Source organism: Anomaloglossus baeobatrachus, unplaced genomic scaffold, assembly GCF_048569485.1.
Source record: "Anomaloglossus baeobatrachus isolate aAnoBae1 unplaced genomic scaffold, aAnoBae1.hap1 Scaffold_2719, whole genome shotgun sequence".
Lineage (NCBI taxonomy): Eukaryota > Metazoa > Chordata > Amphibia > Anura > Aromobatidae > Anomaloglossus > Anomaloglossus baeobatrachus.
The window spans coordinates 70,093-87,707 of NW_027442223.1; the positions used below are offsets into that span (position 1 = coordinate 70,093).

At 46.7% G+C, this 17,615-nt stretch overlaps 11 non-coding genes across 11 annotated transcripts; all 11 read left to right on the top strand.

The window, feature by feature from the left end:
• The first annotated feature begins 1,214 nt into the window (after positions 1-1,214).
• Positions 1,215-1,405, top strand: LOC142265195 (U2 spliceosomal RNA). Its single transcript, XR_012731553.1, has one exon. It is a non-coding gene; the product is annotated as a U2 spliceosomal RNA (small nuclear RNA).
• A 1,387-nt stretch (positions 1,406-2,792) lies between these two features.
• LOC142265196 (U2 spliceosomal RNA) lies at positions 2,793-2,983 on the top strand. The gene has a single exon (XR_012731554.1). It is a non-coding gene; the product is annotated as a U2 spliceosomal RNA (small nuclear RNA).
• Positions 2,984-4,370: 1,387 nt separating this feature from the next.
• On the top strand, positions 4,371-4,556 carry LOC142265163 (U2 spliceosomal RNA). Its single transcript, XR_012731528.1, has one exon. It is a non-coding gene; the product is annotated as a U2 spliceosomal RNA (small nuclear RNA).
• Positions 4,557-5,274: 718 nt separating this feature from the next.
• On the top strand, positions 5,275-5,469 carry LOC142265159 (U2 spliceosomal RNA). Its single transcript, XR_012731524.1, has one exon. It is a non-coding gene; the product is annotated as a U2 spliceosomal RNA (small nuclear RNA).
• Positions 5,470-6,856: 1,387 nt separating this feature from the next.
• Positions 6,857-7,047, top strand: LOC142265197 (U2 spliceosomal RNA). The gene has a single exon (XR_012731555.1). It is a non-coding gene; the product is annotated as a U2 spliceosomal RNA (small nuclear RNA).
• Positions 7,048-8,434: 1,387 nt separating this feature from the next.
• Positions 8,435-8,625, top strand: LOC142265199 (U2 spliceosomal RNA). Its single transcript, XR_012731556.1, has one exon. It is a non-coding gene; the product is annotated as a U2 spliceosomal RNA (small nuclear RNA).
• A 1,387-nt stretch (positions 8,626-10,012) lies between these two features.
• On the top strand, positions 10,013-10,203 carry LOC142265200 (U2 spliceosomal RNA). The gene has a single exon (XR_012731557.1). It is a non-coding gene; the product is annotated as a U2 spliceosomal RNA (small nuclear RNA).
• A 1,387-nt stretch (positions 10,204-11,590) lies between these two features.
• Positions 11,591-11,781, top strand: LOC142265202 (U2 spliceosomal RNA). The gene has a single exon (XR_012731559.1). It is a non-coding gene; the product is annotated as a U2 spliceosomal RNA (small nuclear RNA).
• Positions 11,782-13,168: 1,387 nt separating this feature from the next.
• Positions 13,169-13,359, top strand: LOC142265203 (U2 spliceosomal RNA). The gene has a single exon (XR_012731560.1). It is a non-coding gene; the product is annotated as a U2 spliceosomal RNA (small nuclear RNA).
• Positions 13,360-14,746: 1,387 nt separating this feature from the next.
• Positions 14,747-14,937, top strand: LOC142265204 (U2 spliceosomal RNA). Its single transcript, XR_012731561.1, has one exon. It is a non-coding gene; the product is annotated as a U2 spliceosomal RNA (small nuclear RNA).
• Positions 14,938-16,324: 1,387 nt separating this feature from the next.
• LOC142265205 (U2 spliceosomal RNA) lies at positions 16,325-16,515 on the top strand. The gene has a single exon (XR_012731562.1). It is a non-coding gene; the product is annotated as a U2 spliceosomal RNA (small nuclear RNA).
• The last annotated feature ends 1,100 nt before the right edge of the window (positions 16,516-17,615 follow it).

Sequence of the window (17,615 nt, forward strand, 5' to 3'; positions counted from 1 at the left end):
AATAGCAAACTCATCACCACTCAACCTGACCAACTCGGCTATGTCCCCGTGCTGCAGTTCTCTGTCTTATCTAGATCATTTGCAATTGAATGGAATAGATCCCTTTTGGACAAAGTGGATTCACCTGCTGCTGCAGTGACCACAGGTGTGATAACATCTAGAATTGGCATCTGGTGCGATCTCTCCGCTTCCACTCCAAAGAAAGTTACCTGTTTATTCCTATCATGCATTGGTTTTTGGGGTTTTCTTTGAGTAATGATGATCTCTTTAGTAGTCTGTTGGCGCCCTCTCCTGGAGGAATAGTTTGCTTGCTCTTGGACATTCTAAAAGAGAGGTCATGATAGACATTGAGCTTCTGAGCTCAATTGGGGACAGTCATGGGTGATGAATGTTTGCAACCTACTGCGAAGCCTCATACCGCAATATAAGGAACGTCAAATACTAAGAAAGGGCGGCCTATGAAAGAATTACTACTTTCAATAAGTACACTTAAACGGCTAATTGGGAATAGAAAAACTGTAAAAAGCCCTCTGAGAAAGCCCCCCTCTAACCTTTGATAGTAAGCTTTTCTGTAGTCTGCCTGTTGATGTATTTTCCGTTTGAACTGTGCACAACATGAAGAGACGGAACACTGGCGGCTTGTCACAATGCCCCCCGATGACATCACAATAGCGCTGCTGCCTAGAAAACAAGCTGCGCAGAAGAAGTTGTTCTTTGGGTGGGAGGGTGGGCTAGTGGAAGGAGGGGGCAATCTCTTTTTTTCCCGGGTGGTAGGGGGATGACAGGAGAAGGGAAGCGGGTGGTGAGAAAGGTACAGAGGGCAGGGTTTGGGGGCTGGGAAGGAAAGGGAAAAGATTAGGGTTTGGGGATGATGAAAGGGCTTTCTACGGGTAAGGATGGCAAAGGGTGGCAGTGACGGAAAGTCAGGCAACCTGTCCTGTCCGTCTTTTTGTATCGTGAATTGGAAAGACTGCAAGGGGGAGGGGAGTTGCTTGCGCCCTAAAGGAGGAGTTATTCAGATTCATTGCAGTGGGCGGCGGCTGCAAAACGCACCATTCTTCTTGTTTTGGCTCTGCAAAGCAGCCTTTTCAAGGGTTGGCTTGGGTGACAAAATGTCTTGTGTAGGCGTGGGTTTGTCTCCCTCTCGCTCTCTCTCCCTAAGATGTGTCCGGCATAGGCCAGGGTGCCACTCGAGGCCCAAACCAATTCTGGTTATCGCTTCTCGGCCTTTTGGCTAAGATCAAGTGTAGTATCTGTTCTTATCAGTTTAATATCTGATACGTCCCCTATCTGGGGACCATATATTAAATGGATTTTTAGAACAGGGAGATGGAAAAAGAGCTTGCTCTGTCCACTCCACGCATTGACCTGGTATTGCAGTACCTCCAGGAACGGTGCACCCCTTCTTAACCCAGTTTCCAAAAGCAGAACTCAATTCACCTGATTCATATTAGCCCGATTTAATGAATTGGAAGAAAGCATACGTCTTCATATGCACCTCAATTTGGCCCATTCACTTTTCACACTTCCTCCTTTTGTTTTTTATCTTTCACACTTTTGACTTTCTTTATTCATCCAAATAGCAAACTCATCACCACTCAACCTGACCAACTCGGCTATGTCCCCGTGCTGCAGTTCTCTGTCTTATCTAGATCATTTGCAATTGAATGGAATAGATCCCTTTTGGACAAAGTGGATTCACCTGCTGCTGCAGTGACCACAGGTGTGATAACATCTAGAATTGGCATCTGGTGCGATCTCTCCGCTTCCACTCCAAAGAAAGTTACCTGTTTATTCCTATCATGCATTGGTTTTTGGGGTTTTCTTTGAGTAATGATGATCTCTTTAGTAGTCTGTTGGCGCCCTCTCCTGGAGGAATAGTTTGCTTGCTCTTGGACATTCTAAAAGAGAGGTCATGATAGACATTGAGCTTCTGAGCTCAATTGGGGACAGTCATGGGTGATGAATGTTTGCAACCTACTGCGAAGCCTCATACCGCAATATAAGGAACGTCAAATACTAAGAAAGGGCGGCCTATGAAAGAATTACTACTTTCAATAAGTACACTTAAACGGCTAATTGGGAATAGAAAAACTGTAAAAAGCCCTCTGAGAAAGCCCCCCTCTAACCTTTGATAGTAAGCTTTTCTGTAGTCTGCCTGTTGATGTATTTTCCGTTTGAACTGTGCACAACATGAAGAGACGGAACACTGGCGGCTTGTCACAATGCCCCCCGATGACATCACAATAGCGCTGCTGCCTAGAAAACAAGCTGCGCAGAAGAAGTTGTTCTTTGGGTGGGAGGGTGGGCTAGTGGAAGGAGGGGGCAATCTCTTTTTTTCCCGGGTGGTAGGGGGATGACAGGAGAAGGGAAGCGGGTGGTGAGAAAGGTACAGAGGGCAGGGTTTGGGGGCTGGGAAGGAAAGGGAAAAGATTAGGGTTTGGGGATGATGAAAGGGCTTTCTACGGGTAAGGATGGCAAAGGGTGGCAGTGACGGAAAGTCAGGCAACCTGTCCTGTCCGTCTTTTTGTATCGTGAATTGGAAAGACTGCAAGGGGGAGGGGAGTTGCTTGCGCCCTAAAGGAGGAGTTATTCAGATTCATTGCAGTGGGCGGCGGCTGCAAAACGCACCATTCTTCTTGTTTTGGCTCTGCAAAGCAGCCTTTTCAAGGGTTGGCTTGGGTGACAAAATGTCTTGTGTAGGCGTGGGTTTGTCTCCCTCTCGCTCTCTCTCCCTAAGATGTGTCCGGCATAGGCCAGGGTGCCACTCGAGGCCCAAACCAATTCTGGTTATCGCTTCTCGGCCTTTTGGCTAAGATCAAGTGTAGTATCTGTTCTTATCAGTTTAATATCTGATACGTCCCCTATCTGGGGACCATATATTAAATGGATTTTTAGAACAGGGAGATGGAAAAAGAGCTTGCTCTGTCCACTCCACGCATTGACCTGGTATTGCAGTACCTCCAGGAACGGTGCACCCCTTCTTAACCCAGTTTCCAAAAGCAGAACTCAATTCACCTGATTCATATTAGCCCGATTTAATGAATTGGAAGAAAGCATACGTCTTCATATGCACCTCAATTTGGCCCATTCACTTTTCACACTTCCTCCTTTTGTTTTTTATCTTTCACACTTTTGACTTTCTTTATTCATCCAAATAGCAAACTCATCACCACTCAACCTGACCAACTCGGCTATGTCCCCGTGCTGCAGTTCTCTGTCTTATCTAGATCATTTGCAATTGAATGGAATAGATCCCTTTTGGACAAAGTGGATTCACCTGCTGCTGCAGTGACCACAGGTGTGATAACATCTAGAATTGGCATCTGGTGCGATCTCTCCGCTTCCACTCCAAAGAAAGTTACCTGTTTATTCCTATCATGCATTGGTTTTTGGGGTTTTCTTTGAGTAATGATGATCTCTTTAGTAGTCTGTTGGCGCCCTCTCCTGGAGGAATAGTTTGCTTGCTCTTGGACATTCTAAAAGAGAGGTCATGATAGACATTGAGCTTCTGAGCTCAATTGGGGACAGTCATGGGTGATGAATGTTTGCAACCTACTGCGAAGCCTCATACCGCAATATAAGGAACGTCAAATACTAAGAAAGGGCGGCCTATGAAAGAATTACTACTTTCAATAAGTACACTTAAACGGCTAATTGGGAATAGAAAAACTGTAAAAAGCCCTCTGAGAAAGCCCCCCTCTAACCTTTGATAGTAAGCTTTTCTGTAGTCTGCCTGTTGATGTATTTTCCGTTTGAACTGTGCACAACATGAAGAGACGGAACACTGGCGGCTTGTCACAATGCCCCCCGATGACATCACAATAGCGCTGCTGCCTAGAAAACAAGCTGCGCAGAAGAAGTTGTTCTTTGGGTGGGAGGGTGGGCTAGTGGAAGGAGGGGGCAATCTCTTTTTTTCCCGGGTGGTAGGGGGATGACAGGAGAAGGGAAGCGGGTGGTGAGAAAGGTACAGAGGGCAGGGTTTGGGGGCTGGGAAGGAAAGGGAAAAGATTAGGGTTTGGGGATGATGAAAGGGCTTTCTACGGGTAAGGATGGCAAAGGGTGGCAGTGACGGAAAGTCAGGCAACCTGTCCTGTCCGTCTTTTTGTATCGTGAATTGGAAAGACTGCAAGGGGGAGGGGAGTTGCTTGCGCCCTAAAGGAGGAGTTATTCAGATTCATTGCAGTGGGCGGCGGCTGCAAAACGCACCATTCTTCTTGTTTTGGCTCTGCAAAGCAGCCTTTTCAAGGGTTGGCTTGGGTGACAAAATGTCTTGTGTAGCCGTGGGTTTGTCTCCCTCTCGCTCTCTCTCCCTAAGATGTGTCCGGCATAGGCCAGGGTGCCACTCGAGGCCCAAACCAATTCTGGTTATCGCTTCTCGGCCTTTTGGCTAAGATCAAGTGTAGTATCTGTTCTTATCGCTTCTCGGCCTTTTGGCTAAGATCAAGTGTTTGGCTAAGATCAAGTGTAGTATCGTTCGAAAAGGTGGTTTAAGGCTCCGGCCACCTTAGTACAATGATGCAATGCACACGGGAAGGTTGCACTTGTTAGTACTTTGGGAGGATAGTATATCCATCTAGAGGAAACCATGGCCCTACCAGGATTGAGGCTATTAGACTGAGTAAGTGTGGGGGTTATGGTGCAATGTGCCCCAGGAATGGACACCCTGGAGGGAGTCTGAACTTGCTAGGTTGGGACCCTGGTAAGCCTCAGACTCTGTCGCACGCCGCGCCTTGCCTATTCATACTTTCCAAGCATATTGCCCTTTCCTGGCCTTCTGGCTAAGAAGGGAAATTTTTATAATCCCGGTCGGAGGTCCGGTCAGCTTTGGGCTGAGAAACCAACACCCGGTTGGAGGTCCGGGTCAGCTTTGGCTGAGAAACCAACACCCGGTTGGAGGTCCGGTTAGCCTTGGGCTGAGAAACCAACACCCGGTTGGAGGTCCGGTCAGCCTTGGGCTGAGAAACCAACACCCGGTTGGAGGTCCGGTCAGCCTTGGGCTGAGAAACCAACACCGGTTGACGGTCCGGGCAGTCTCGGCTGCGAAACCAACGACTAGTAGCTCCCTACTCCACTTGGGTAAGATGCCTCGGTGGACGCTGGGAGCAACAACAAGGCTCAACCAGGCTTCGGCTTGGGGGAGCACCGAAGATCCCTGACCCTCGCTGTGGCCTTCTGGCTCGGAGGGACGGGGTTGATTTTTGGGGATCCTCTTCTCACGGAGGGGTCCACACGAATCCTAGCCTTTGCACTGTTTTTGGTGTGACTTCGGTCATGCATTTTTGCGGTGCTTTGGAAAGCTTCATTAAATCAAAATCTGTTCTTATCAGTTTAATATCTGATACGTCCCCTATCTGGGGACCATATATTAAATGGATTTTTAGAACAGGGAGATGGAAAAAGAGCTTGCTCTGTCCACTCCACGCATTGACCTGGTATTGCAGTACCTCCAGGAACGGTGCACCCCTTCTTAACCCAGTTTCCAAAAGCAGAACTCAATTCACCTGATTCATATTAGCCCGATTTAATGAATTGGAAGAAAGCATACGTCTTCATATGCACCTCAATTTGGCCCATTCACTTTTCACACTTCCTCCTTTTGTTTTTTATCTTTCACACTTTTGACTTTCTTTATTCATCCAAATAGCAAACTCATCACCACTCAACCTGACCAACTCGGCTATGTCCCCGTGCTGCAGTTCTCTGTCTTATCTAGATCATTTGCAATTGAATGGAATAGATCCCTTTTGGACAAAGTGGATTCACCTGCTGCTGCAGTGACCACAGGTGTGATAACATCTAGAATTGGCATCTGGTGCGATCTCTCCGCTTCCACTCCAAAGAAAGTTACCTGTTTATTCCTATCATGCATTGGTTTTTGGGGTTTTCTTTGAGTAATGATGATCTCTTTAGTAGTCTGTTGGCGCCCTCTCCTGGAGGAATAGTTTGCTTGCTCTTGGACATTCTAAAAGAGAGGTCATGATAGACATTGAGCTTCTGAGCTCAATTGGGGACAGTCATGGGTGATGAATGTTTGCAACCTACTGCGAAGCCTCATACCGCAATATAAGGAACGTCAAATACTAAGAAAGGGCGGCCTATGAAAGAATTACTACTTTCAATAAGTACACTTAAACGGCTAATTGGGAATAGAAAAACTGTAAAAAGCCCTCTGAGAAAGCCCCCCTCTAACCTTTGATAGTAAGCTTTTCTGTAGTCTGCCTGTTGATGTATTTTCCGTTTGAACTGTGCACAACATGAAGAGACGGAACACTGGCGGCTTGTCACAATGCCCCCCGATGACATCACAATAGCGCTGCTGCCTAGAAAACAAGCTGCGCAGAAGAAGTTGTTCTTTGGGTGGGAGGGTGGGCTAGTGGAAGGAGGGGGCAATCTCTTTTTTTCCCGGGTGGTAGGGGGATGACAGGAGAAGGGAAGCGGGTGGTGAGAAAGGTACAGAGGGCAGGGTTTGGGGGCTGGGAAGGAAAGGGAAAAGATTAGGGTTTGGGGATGATGAAAGGGCTTTCTACGGGTAAGGATGGCAAAGGGTGGCAGTGACGGAAAGTCAGGCAACCTGTCCTGTCCGTCTTTTTGTATCGTGAATTGGAAAGACTGCAAGGGGGAGGGGAGTTGCTTGCGCCCTAAAGGAGGAGTTATTCAGATTCATTGCAGTGGGCGGCGGCTGCAAAACGCACCATTCTTCTTGTTTTGGCTCTGCAAAGCAGCCTTTTCAAGGGTTGGCTTGGGTGACAAAATGTCTTGTGTAGGCGTGGGTTTGTCTCCCTCTCGCTCTCTCTCCCTAAGATGTGTCCGGCATAGGCCAGGGTGCCACTCGAGGCCCAAACCAATTCTGGTTATCGCTTCTCGGCCTTTTGGCTAAGATCAAGTGTAGTATCTGTTCTTATCAGTTTAATATCTGATACGTCCCCTATCTGGGGACCATATATTAAATGGATTTTTAGAACAGGGAGATGGAAAAAGAGCTTGCTCTGTCCACTCCACGCATTGACCTGGTATTGCAGTACCTCCAGGAACGGTGCACCCCTTCTTAACCCAGTTTCCAAAAGCAGAACTCAATTCACCTGATTCATATTAGCCCGATTTAATGAATTGGAAGAAAGCATACGTCTTCATATGCACCTCAATTTGGCCCATTCACTTTTCACACTTCCTCCTTTTGTTTTTTATCTTTCACACTTTTGACTTTCTTTATTCATCCAAATAGCAAACTCATCACCACTCAACCTGACCAACTCGGCTATGTCCCCGTGCTGCAGTTCTCTGTCTTATCTAGATCATTTGCAATTGAATGGAATAGATCCCTTTTGGACAAAGTGGATTCACCTGCTGCTGCAGTGACCACAGGTGTGATAACATCTAGAATTGGCATCTGGTGCGATCTCTCCGCTTCCACTCCAAAGAAAGTTACCTGTTTATTCCTATCATGCATTGGTTTTTGGGGTTTTCTTTGAGTAATGATGATCTCTTTAGTAGTCTGTTGGCGCCCTCTCCTGGAGGAATAGTTTGCTTGCTCTTGGACATTCTAAAAGAGAGGTCATGATAGACATTGAGCTTCTGAGCTCAATTGGGGACAGTCATGGGTGATGAATGTTTGCAACCTACTGCGAAGCCTCATACCGCAATATAAGGAACGTCAAATACTAAGAAAGGGCGGCCTATGAAAGAATTACTACTTTCAATAAGTACACTTAAACGGCTAATTGGGAATAGAAAAACTGTAAAAAGCCCTCTGAGAAAGCCCCCCTCTAACCTTTGATAGTAAGCTTTTCTGTAGTCTGCCTGTTGATGTATTTTCCGTTTGAACTGTGCACAACATGAAGAGACGGAACACTGGCGGCTTGTCACAATGCCCCCCGATGACATCACAATAGCGCTGCTGCCTAGAAAACAAGCTGCGCAGAAGAAGTTGTTCTTTGGGTGGGAGGGTGGGCTAGTGGAAGGAGGGGGCAATCTCTTTTTTTCCCGGGTGGTAGGGGGATGACAGGAGAAGGGAAGCGGGTGGTGAGAAAGGTACAGAGGGCAGGGTTTGGGGGCTGGGAAGGAAAGGGAAAAGATTAGGGTTTGGGGATGATGAAAGGGCTTTCTACGGGTAAGGATGGCAAAGGGTGGCAGTGACGGAAAGTCAGGCAACCTGTCCTGTCCGTCTTTTTGTATCGTGAATTGGAAAGACTGCAAGGGGGAGGGGAGTTGCTTGCGCCCTAAAGGAGGAGTTATTCAGATTCATTGCAGTGGGCGGCGGCTGCAAAACGCACCATTCTTCTTGTTTTGGCTCTGCAAAGCAGCCTTTTCAAGGGTTGGCTTGGGTGACAAAATGTCTTGTGTAGGCGTGGGTTTGTCTCCCTCTCGCTCTCTCTCCCTAAGATGTGTCCGGCATAGGCCAGGGTGCCACTCGAGGCCCAAACCAATTCTGGTTATCGCTTCTCGGCCTTTTGGCTAAGATCAAGTGTAGTATCTGTTCTTATCAGTTTAATATCTGATACGTCCCCTATCTGGGGACCATATATTAAATGGATTTTTAGAACAGGGAGATGGAAAAAGAGCTTGCTCTGTCCACTCCACGCATTGACCTGGTATTGCAGTACCTCCAGGAACGGTGCACCCCTTCTTAACCCAGTTTCCAAAAGCAGAACTCAATTCACCTGATTCATATTAGCCCGATTTAATGAATTGGAAGAAAGCATACGTCTTCATATGCACCTCAATTTGGCCCATTCACTTTTCACACTTCCTCCTTTTGTTTTTTATCTTTCACACTTTTGACTTTCTTTATTCATCCAAATAGCAAACTCATCACCACTCAACCTGACCAACTCGGCTATGTCCCCGTGCTGCAGTTCTCTGTCTTATCTAGATCATTTGCAATTGAATGGAATAGATCCCTTTTGGACAAAGTGGATTCACCTGCTGCTGCAGTGACCACAGGTGTGATAACATCTAGAATTGGCATCTGGTGCGATCTCTCCGCTTCCACTCCAAAGAAAGTTACCTGTTTATTCCTATCATGCATTGGTTTTTGGGGTTTTCTTTGAGTAATGATGATCTCTTTAGTAGTCTGTTGGCGCCCTCTCCTGGAGGAATAGTTTGCTTGCTCTTGGACATTCTAAAAGAGAGGTCATGATAGACATTGAGCTTCTGAGCTCAATTGGGGACAGTCATGGGTGATGAATGTTTGCAACCTACTGCGAAGCCTCATACCGCAATATAAGGAACGTCAAATACTAAGAAAGGGCGGCCTATGAAAGAATTACTACTTTCAATAAGTACACTTAAACGGCTAATTGGGAATAGAAAAACTGTAAAAAGCCCTCTGAGAAAGCCCCCCTCTAACCTTTGATAGTAAGCTTTTCTGTAGTCTGCCTGTTGATGTATTTTCCGTTTGAACTGTGCACAACATGAAGAGACGGAACACTGGCGGCTTGTCACAATGCCCCCCGATGACATCACAATAGCGCTGCTGCCTAGAAAACAAGCTGCGCAGAAGAAGTTGTTCTTTGGGTGGGAGGGTGGGCTAGTGGAAGGAGGGGGCAATCTCTTTTTTTCCCGGGTGGTAGGGGGATGACAGGAGAAGGGAAGCGGGTGGTGAGAAAGGTACAGAGGGCAGGGTTTGGGGGCTGGGAAGGAAAGGGAAAAGATTAGGGTTTGGGGATGATGAAAGGGCTTTCTACGGGTAAGGATGGCAAAGGGTGGCAGTGACGGAAAGTCAGGCAACCTGTCCTGTCCGTCTTTTTGTATCGTGAATTGGAAAGACTGCAAGGGGGAGGGGAGTTGCTTGCGCCCTAAAGGAGGAGTTATTCAGATTCATTGCAGTGGGCGGCGGCTGCAAAACGCACCATTCTTCTTGTTTTGGCTCTGCAAAGCAGCCTTTTCAAGGGTTGGCTTGGGTGACAAAATGTCTTGTGTAGGCGTGGGTTTGTCTCCCTCTCGCTCTCTCTCCCTAAGATGTGTCCGGCATAGGCCAGGGTGCCACTCGAGGCCCAAACCAATTCTGGTTATCGCTTCTCGGCCTTTTGGCTAAGATCAAGTGTAGTATCTGTTCTTATCAGTTTAATATCTGATACGTCCCCTATCTGGGGACCATATATTAAATGGATTTTTAGAACAGGGAGATGGAAAAAGAGCTTGCTCTGTCCACTCCACGCATTGACCTGGTATTGCAGTACCTCCAGGAACGGTGCACCCCTTCTTAACCCAGTTTCCAAAAGCAGAACTCAATTCACCTGATTCATATTAGCCCGATTTAATGAATTGGAAGAAAGCATACGTCTTCATATGCACCTCAATTTGGCCCATTCACTTTTCACACTTCCTCCTTTTGTTTTTTATCTTTCACACTTTTGACTTTCTTTATTCATCCAAATAGCAAACTCATCACCACTCAACCTGACCAACTCGGCTATGTCCCCGTGCTGCAGTTCTCTGTCTTATCTAGATCATTTGCAATTGAATGGAATAGATCCCTTTTGGACAAAGTGGATTCACCTGCTGCTGCAGTGACCACAGGTGTGATAACATCTAGAATTGGCATCTGGTGCGATCTCTCCGCTTCCACTCCAAAGAAAGTTACCTGTTTATTCCTATCATGCATTGGTTTTTGGGGTTTTCTTTGAGTAATGATGATCTCTTTAGTAGTCTGTTGGCGCCCTCTCCTGGAGGAATAGTTTGCTTGCTCTTGGACATTCTAAAAGAGAGGTCATGATAGACATTGAGCTTCTGAGCTCAATTGGGGACAGTCATGGGTGATGAATGTTTGCAACCTACTGCGAAGCCTCATACCGCAATATAAGGAACGTCAAATACTAAGAAAGGGCGGCCTATGAAAGAATTACTACTTTCAATAAGTACACTTAAACGGCTAATTGGGAATAGAAAAACTGTAAAAAGCCCTCTGAGAAAGCCCCCCTCTAACCTTTGATAGTAAGCTTTTCTGTAGTCTGCCTGTTGATGTATTTTCCGTTTGAACTGTGCACAACATGAAGAGACGGAACACTGGCGGCTTGTCACAATGCCCCCCGATGACATCACAATAGCGCTGCTGCCTAGAAAACAAGCTGCGCAGAAGAAGTTGTTCTTTGGGTGGGAGGGTGGGCTAGTGGAAGGAGGGGGCAATCTCTTTTTTTCCCGGGTGGTAGGGGGATGACAGGAGAAGGGAAGCGGGTGGTGAGAAAGGTACAGAGGGCAGGGTTTGGGGGCTGGGAAGGAAAGGGAAAAGATTAGGGTTTGGGGATGATGAAAGGGCTTTCTACGGGTAAGGATGGCAAAGGGTGGCAGTGACGGAAAGTCAGGCAACCTGTCCTGTCCGTCTTTTTGTATCGTGAATTGGAAAGACTGCAAGGGGGAGGGGAGTTGCTTGCGCCCTAAAGGAGGAGTTATTCAGATTCATTGCAGTGGGCGGCGGCTGCAAAACGCACCATTCTTCTTGTTTTGGCTCTGCAAAGCAGCCTTTTCAAGGGTTGGCTTGGGTGACAAAATGTCTTGTGTAGGCGTGGGTTTGTCTCCCTCTCGCTCTCTCTCCCTAAGATGTGTCCGGCATAGGCCAGGGTGCCACTCGAGGCCCAAACCAATTCTGGTTATCGCTTCTCGGCCTTTTGGCTAAGATCAAGTGTAGTATCTGTTCTTATCAGTTTAATATCTGATACGTCCCCTATCTGGGGACCATATATTAAATGGATTTTTAGAACAGGGAGATGGAAAAAGAGCTTGCTCTGTCCACTCCACGCATTGACCTGGTATTGCAGTACCTCCAGGAACGGTGCACCCCTTCTTAACCCAGTTTCCAAAAGCAGAACTCAATTCACCTGATTCATATTAGCCCGATTTAATGAATTGGAAGAAAGCATACGTCTTCATATGCACCTCAATTTGGCCCATTCACTTTTCACACTTCCTCCTTTTGTTTTTTATCTTTCACACTTTTGACTTTCTTTATTCATCCAAATAGCAAACTCATCACCACTCAACCTGACCAACTCGGCTATGTCCCCGTGCTGCAGTTCTCTGTCTTATCTAGATCATTTGCAATTGAATGGAATAGATCCCTTTTGGACAAAGTGGATTCACCTGCTGCTGCAGTGACCACAGGTGTGATAACATCTAGAATTGGCATCTGGTGCGATCTCTCCGCTTCCACTCCAAAGAAAGTTACCTGTTTATTCCTATCATGCATTGGTTTTTGGGGTTTTCTTTGAGTAATGATGATCTCTTTAGTAGTCTGTTGGCGCCCTCTCCTGGAGGAATAGTTTGCTTGCTCTTGGACATTCTAAAAGAGAGGTCATGATAGACATTGAGCTTCTGAGCTCAATTGGGGACAGTCATGGGTGATGAATGTTTGCAACCTACTGCGAAGCCTCATACCGCAATATAAGGAACGTCAAATACTAAGAAAGGGCAGCCTATGAAAGAATTACTACTTTCAATAAGTACACTTAAACGGCTAATTGGGAATAGAAAAACTGTAAAAAGCCCTCTGAGAAAGCCCCCCTCTAACCTTTGATAGTAAGCTTTTCTGTAGTCTGCCTGTTGATGTATTTTCCGTTTGAACTGTGCACAACATGAAGAGACGGAACACTGGCGGCTTGTCACAATGCCCCCCGATGACATCACAATAGCGCTGCTGCCTAGAAAACAAGCTGCGCAGAAGAAGTTGTTCTTTGGGTGGGAGGGTGGGCTAGTGGAAGGAGGGGGCAATCTCTTTTTTTCCCGGGTGGTAGGGGGATGACAGGAGAAGGGAAGCGGGTGGTGAGAAAGGTACAGAGGGCAGGGTTTGGGGGCTGGGAAGGAAAGGGAAAAGATTAGGGTTTGGGGATGATGAAAGGGCTTTCTACGGGTAAGGATGGCAAAGGGTGGCAGTGACGGAAAGTCAGGCAACCTGTCCTGTCCGTCTTTTTGTATCGTGAATTGGAAAGACTGCAAGGGGGAGGGGAGTTGCTTGCGCCCTAAAGGAGGAGTTATTCAGATTCATTGCAGTGGGCGGCGGCTGCAAAACGCACCATTCTTCTTGTTTTGGCTCTGCAAAGCAGCCTTTTCAAGGGTTGGCTTGGGTGACAAAATGTCTTGTGTAGGCGTGGGTTTGTCTCCCTCTCGCTCTCTCTCCCTAAGATGTGTCCGGCATAGGCCAGGGTGCCACTCGAGGCCCAAACCAATTCTGGTTATCGCTTCTCGGCCTTTTGGCTAAGATCAAGTGTAGTATCTGTTCTTATCAGTTTAATATCTGATACGTCCCCTATCTGGGGACCATATATTAAATGGATTTTTAGAACAGGGAGATGGAAAAAGAGCTTGCTCTGTCCACTCCACGCATTGACCTGGTATTGCAGTACCTCCAGGAACGGTGCACCCCTTCTTAACCCAGTTTCCAAAAGCAGAACTCAATTCACCTGATTCATATTAGCCCGATTTAATGAATTGGAAGAAAGCATACGTCTTCATATGCACCTCAATTTGGCCCATTCACTTTTCACACTTCCTCCTTTTGTTTTTTATCTTTCACACTTTTGACTTTCTTTATTCATCCAAATAGCAAACTCATCACCACTCAACCTGACCAACTCGGCTATGTCCCCGTGCTGCAGTTCTCTGTCTTATCTAGATCATTTGCAATTGAATGGAATAGATCCCTTTTGGACAAAGTGGATTCACCTGCTGCTGCAGTGACCACAGGTGTGATAACATCTAGAATTGGCATCTGGTGCGATCTCTCCGCTTCCACTCCAAAGAAAGTTACCTGTTTATTCCTATCATGCATTGGTTTTTGGGGTTTTCTTTGAGTAATGATGATCTCTTTAGTAGTCTGTTGGCGCCCTCTCCTGGAGGAATAGTTTGCTTGCTCTTGGACATTCTAAAAGAGAGGTCATGATAGACATTGAGCTTCTGAGCTCAATTGGGGACAGTCATGGGTGATGAATGTTTGCAACCTACTGCGAAGCCTCATACCGCAATATAAGGAACGTCAAATACTAAGAAAGGGCGGCCTATGAAAGAATTACTACTTTCAATAAGTACACTTAAACGGCTAATTGGGAATAGAAAAACTGTAAAAAGCCCTCTGAGAAAGCCCCCCTCTAACCTTTGATAGTAAGCTTTTCTGTAGTCTGCCTGTTGATGTATTTTCCGTTTGAACTGTGCACAACATGAAGAGACGGAACACTGGCGGCTTGTCACAATGCCCCCCGATGACATCACAATAGCGCTGCTGCCTAGAAAACAAGCTGCGCAGAAGAAGTTGTTCTTTGGGTGGGAGGGTGGGCTAGTGGAAGGAGGGGGCAATCTCTTTTTTTCCCGGGTGGTAGGGGGATGACAGGAGAAGGGAAGCGGGTGGTGAGAAAGGTACAGAGGGCAGGGTTTGGGGGCTGGGAAGGAAAGGGAAAAGATTAGGGTTTGGGGATGATGAAAGGGCTTTCTACGGGTAAGGATGGCAAAGGGTGGCAGTGACGGAAAGTCAGGCAACCTGTCCTGTCCGTCTTTTTGTATCGTGAATTGGAAAGACTGCAAGGGGGAGGGGAGTTGCTTGCGCCCTAAAGGAGGAGTTATTCAGATTCATTGCAGTGGGCGGCGGCTGCAAAACGCACCATTCTTCTTGTTTTGGCTCTGCAAAGCAGCCTTTTCAAGGGTTGGCTTGGGTGACAAAATGTCTTGTGTAGGCGTGGGTTTGTCTCCCTCTCGCTCTCTCTCCCTAAGATGTGTCCGGCATAGGCCAGGGTGCCACTCGAGGCCCAAACCAATTCTGGTTATCGCTTCTCGGCCTTTTGGCTAAGATCAAGTGTAGTATCTGTTCTTATCAGTTTAATATCTGATACGTCCCCTATCTGGGGACCATATATTAAATGGATTTTTAGAACAGGGAGATGGAAAAAGAGCTTGCTCTGTCCACTCCACGCATTGACCTGGTATTGCAGTACCTCCAGGAACGGTGCACCCCTTCTTAACCCAGTTTCCAAAAGCAGAACTCAATTCACCTGATTCATATTAGCCCGATTTAATGAATTGGAAGAAAGCATACGTCTTCATATGCACCTCAATTTGGCCCATTCACTTTTCACACTTCCTCCTTTTGTTTTTTATCTTTCACACTTTTGACTTTCTTTATTCATCCAAATAGCAAACTCATCACCACTCAACCTGACCAACTCGGCTATGTCCCCGTGCTGCAGTTCTCTGTCTTATCTAGATCATTTGCAATTGAATGGAATAGATCCCTTTTGGACAAAGTGGATTCACCTGCTGCTGCAGTGACCACAGGTGTGATAACATCTAGAATTGGCATCTGGTGCGATCTCTCCGCTTCCACTCCAAAGAAAGTTACCTGTTTATTCCTATCATGCATTGGTTTTTGGGGTTTTCTTTGAGTAATGATGATCTCTTTAGTAGTCTGTTGGCGCCCTCTCCTGGAGGAATAGTTTGCTTGCTCTTGGACATTCTAAAAGAGAGGTCATGATAGACATTGAGCTTCTGAGCTCAATTGGGGACAGTCATGGGTGATGAATGTTTGCAACCTACTGCGAAGCCTCATACCGCAATATAAGGAACGTCAAATACTAAGAAAGGGCGGCCTATGAAAGAATTACTACTTTCAATAAGTACACTTAAACGGCTAATTGGGAATAGAAAAACTGTAAAAAGCCCTCTGAGAAAGCCCCCCTCTAACCTTTGATAGTAAGCTTTTCTGTAGTCTGCCTGTTGATGTATTTTCCGTTTGAACTGTGCACAACATGAAGAGACGGAACACTGGCGGCTTGTCACAATGCCCCCCGATGACATCACAATAGCGCTGCTGCCTAGAAAACAAGCTGCGCAGAAGAAGTTGTTCTTTGGGTGGGAGGGTGGGCTAGTGGAAGGAGGGGGCAATCTCTTTTTTTCCCGGGTGGTAGGGGGATGACAGGAGAAGGGAAGCGGGTGGTGAGAAAGGTACAGAGGGCAGGGTTTGGGGGCTGGGAAGGAAAGGGAAAAGATTAGGGTTTGGGGATGATGAAAGGGCTTTCTACGGGTAAGGATGGCAAAGGGTGGCAGTGACGGAAAGTCAGGCAACCTGTCCTGTCCGTCTTTTTGTATCGTGAATTGGAAAGACTGCAAGGGGGAGGGGAGTTGCTTGCGCCCTAAAGGAGGAGTTATTCAGATTCATTGCAGTGGGCGGCGGCTGCAAAACGCACCATTCTTCTTGTTTTGGCTCTGCAAAGCAGCCTTTTCAAGGGTTGGCTTGGGTGACAAAATGTCTTGTGTAGGCGTGGGTTTGTCTCCCTCTCGCTCTCTCTCCCTAAGATGTGTCCGGCATAGGCCAGGGTGCCACTCGAGGCCCAAACCAATTCTGGTTATCGCTTCTCGGCCTTTTGGCTAAGATCAAGTGTAGTATCTGTTCTTATCAGTTTAATATCTGATACGTCCCCTATCTGGGGACCATATATTAAATGGATTTTTAGAACAGGGAGATGGAAAAAGAGCTTGCTCTGTCCACTCCACGCATTGACCTGGTATTGCAGTACCTCCAGGAACGGTGCACCCCTTCTTAACCCAGTTTCCAAAAGCAGAACTCAATTCACCTGATTCATATTAGCCCGATTTAATGAATTGGAAGAAAGCATACGTCTTCATATGCACCTCAATTTGGCCCATTCACTTTTCACACTTCCTCCTTTTGTTTTTTATCTTTCACACTTTTGACTTTCTTTATTCATCCAAATAGCAAACTCATCACCACTCAACCTGACCAACTCGGCTATGTCCCCGTGCTGCAGTTCTCTGTCTTATCTAGATCATTTGCAATTGAATGGAATAGATCCCTTTTGGACAAAGTGGATTCACCTGCTGCTGCAGTGACCACAGGTGTGATAACATCTAGAATTGGCATCTGGTGCGATCTCTCCGCTTCCACTCCAAAGAAAGTTACCTGTTTATTCCTATCATGCATTGGTTTTTGGGGTTTTCTTTGAGTAATGATGATCTCTTTAGTAGTCTGTTGGCGCCCTCTCCTGGAGGAATAGTTTGCTTGCTCTTGGACATTCTAAAAGAGAGGTCATGATAGACATTGAGCTTCTGAGCTCAATTGGGGACAGTCATGGGTGATGAATGTTTGCAACCTACTGCGAAGCCTCATACCGCAATATAAGGAACGTCAAATACTAAGAAAGGGCGGCCTATGAAAGAATTACTACTTTCAATAAGTACACTTAAACGGCTAATTGGGAATAGAAAAACTGTAAAAAGCCCTCTGAGAAAGCCCCCCTCTAACCTTTGATAGTAAGCTTTTCTGTAGTCTGCCTGTTGATGTATTTTCCGTTTGAACTGTGCACAACATGAAGAGATGGAACACTGGCGGCTTGTCACAATGCCCCCCGATGACATCACAATAGCGCTGCTGCCTAGAAAACAAGCTGCGCAGAAGAAGTTGTTCTTTGGGTGGGAGGGTGGGCTAGTGGAAGGAGGGGGCAATCTCTTTTTTTCCCGGGTGGTAGGGGGATGACAGGAGAAGGGAAGCGGGTGGTGAGAAAGGTACAGAGGGCAGGGTTTGGGGGCTGGGAAGGAAAGGGAAAAGATTAGGGTTTGGGGATGATGAAAGGGCTTTCTACGGGTAAGGATGGCAAAGGGTGGCAGTGACGGAAAGTCAG